The sequence below is a fragment of the Oratosquilla oratoria genome, chromosome 33, assembly GCF_046742065.1.
Source record: "Oratosquilla oratoria isolate Oo_2021 chromosome 33, ASM4674206v1, whole genome shotgun sequence".
In the NCBI taxonomy this organism is placed as follows: domain Eukaryota; kingdom Metazoa; phylum Arthropoda; class Malacostraca; order Stomatopoda; family Squillidae; genus Oratosquilla; species Oratosquilla oratoria.
The window spans coordinates 11,770,882-11,773,381 of record NC_134809.1 but is presented as its reverse complement, the minus strand read 5'-3'; positions in this window follow the sequence as shown (position 1 = coordinate 11,773,381).

Below are 2,500 nucleotides of genomic sequence, written 5' to 3'. Positions count from 1 at the left end.
ACATGCGGCCTCTTTAACCTCACTTCTGACTCACTGCTACCCTCGCCTCGCGTGCACCAACTCTTATGTCCACCCACTCTTCTCACTTCCTTCCAAGGCGTCTTTATATTCTTTCCATAGCTCTCCCTCAAATACTTACCCGATCTTCCATGTATTTTCCTCCTAGCTAACTTCACCTTGCATTTTGTTTCCACCATCATTCTTGTACCTCTCATTTTCTCTTAGTTCAAGTTTGTAGCCAATCTTTATATCCTCTCATTTTCCTCCACTACCGCCTTTACCTTTTCATCCCACCATTCGCTGTTTTTCCTTCTTTTCCTCAAATCCTCAGAGTTTCATATGCATTTTGTTTCCACCATCATTCTTGTATCTCTCATGTTTCCTTAGTTAAATTTTCAACCAATCTTTATATCCTCACATTTTCCTCCTTTACCGCCTTCATCTCTTCATCCCAACATTCGCTGCTTTTTCTTTTTTCCCTCCAATCCTCAGAGTTTCATATTCCACCGTGTGCACTTAAGCACTCCTTGAAACTGACACCCACCCACTATTACTCCACTCCTTTTCTCTTTTAACCTTCACTGCCTCCCATACTTCTTTCAACTTAGCCTGGAATTCTTTCATTTTTTTTTTCATTTAAATTGTACACCTTCATCTCTCCATCACTTCTTCTCCCTTTATTTCACCTCCAATCTACTTTATTTTCTTACCTCATAATGATCTGACAATTCCCTGGCTCTACCCCCGAAAAGCTTACAGTGATGCTACAAGCCGGTCCTGTCACTTTTGAGCAAGGGAATGGTGTGTGTTTGTTTGTTTGTTTGTGTGTGTGTGTGTGTGTGTGTGTGTGTGTGTGTGTGTGTGTGTGTGTGTGTGTGTGTGTGTGTGTGTGTGTGTGTGTGTGTACGCACATGTGTAATGTCGCAGCGTAACTCATAGATCGGACAATATATGATCTTTGATCTTTGGCCCATGACGACAATAGCTGTCAAGATCCAGGACCATAATTAATCCCACACACCCTACACACACGCACGCGTTCGAAGGACAAAGGTAGTTATAAAATCAAGGAGTCAAGTACATTTGTCTCACTGAATGTTCAGATATGAACAGAACGTTCTACCATTGCTTCAGTTTGTGTAACTTTCCTTGTTGCAGGATTCCACGTTAATAAAAAGGAAACAAATCTGAGATTTATCACATTTATCTTACCGGGTATTCATGCACGTATTATCAAATTTGCATATTGAATGTGTCCATAAGAGTGTTAAGTTGTTGTAAGTAGAAAACCAGAAAACGTTAACTATGACAGCAACCACGTTATCACGAGTGTAGAATCGCGAAAATAAGTGCTCTTACTGCTTTCATAAACTGATCAGAAAAAAAAAGAACGAAAATTGGATAATTTTGCGACCATTCGTAGACAAATTGGATTTAGTCTTTGCTTAGCAACTCTTATAATGCCTTCAACTTCGCCGTTTCGCAGTTGATGGATTTTGTCCTTCCTGGCGTCATGTTCGTGGTGTTGGTAGTGTTAGTGTTGGTATTGATTGATGGTGTTTGTGTTGGTAGCATTGGTGTTAGTGGCGCAGAAGGTATTGGTGATGCTTCTGGTGATGGGTGCTTAGGTGCTGGGGGTGTTGGTGCTTGTGGGGGTGTCGCCAGTGGTGTTGACGTTGGTAGTGTTAATGTTGGTGATGTTGATGGTGTTGGTGGTGTCAATGATGATGATGATGATGTGTGTGTGTGTGTGTGTGTGTGTGTGTGTGTGTGTGTGTGTGTGTGTGTGTGTGTGTGTGTGTGTGTGTGTGTGTGTGTGTGTGTATGTGTGTGTGTGTGTGTGTGTGTGTGTGTGCGTGTCACTGTCTAATCTGCAACCCAGCACACAGGCATGATCCTTCACTGGGATGTTTGTGTTGTTTATCATAAGAGGAGCCTTCGTGATTGCTCTGTTGGTTTTCTTGCAACGGAAGTAAACAGCTTTGCATTTCGACGCGCTGGTCTTAATGCGCCACTGTTGCTCCCATTTGTGTGTCCCGTCAAGGATTACAATGGTGAGGTAGTTTGTTTGAAGATTTGGTAAATAAGTGATTATCTACACACGGGCTTTACTTCGGAAGCCTGTAAGTGTTGTCTAGAATGTGGTCAGCTATTTTGGCGTTCTATAATCACCTGGGGGACAAATATCGTCGCAGGATATGGGAGAACTGTTTTATATCTTCGGTTATGAAAAATATTACGTTAGCTCCGGTATCCAGGCTTCGGGGGCTGTGGCGTTGAATTGCTTTCCTCCACTCAAGGCGATAGTTTTTATTGCACTCTAGGGGATAGTGAAGGAGAGGATCCGAGCTGGTCATACTCGTACCACATTATTCGTAGTCTCCTTACTGTCGTCCGACTATTTCCCGGCAGCACTTGTACCCCAAGATGAGTCTGAATGACAACAGAGAGTCTTTTGTCGGTAATCGTGGTGGCGGGGTGCAGGCAGAGCTTGTTGACC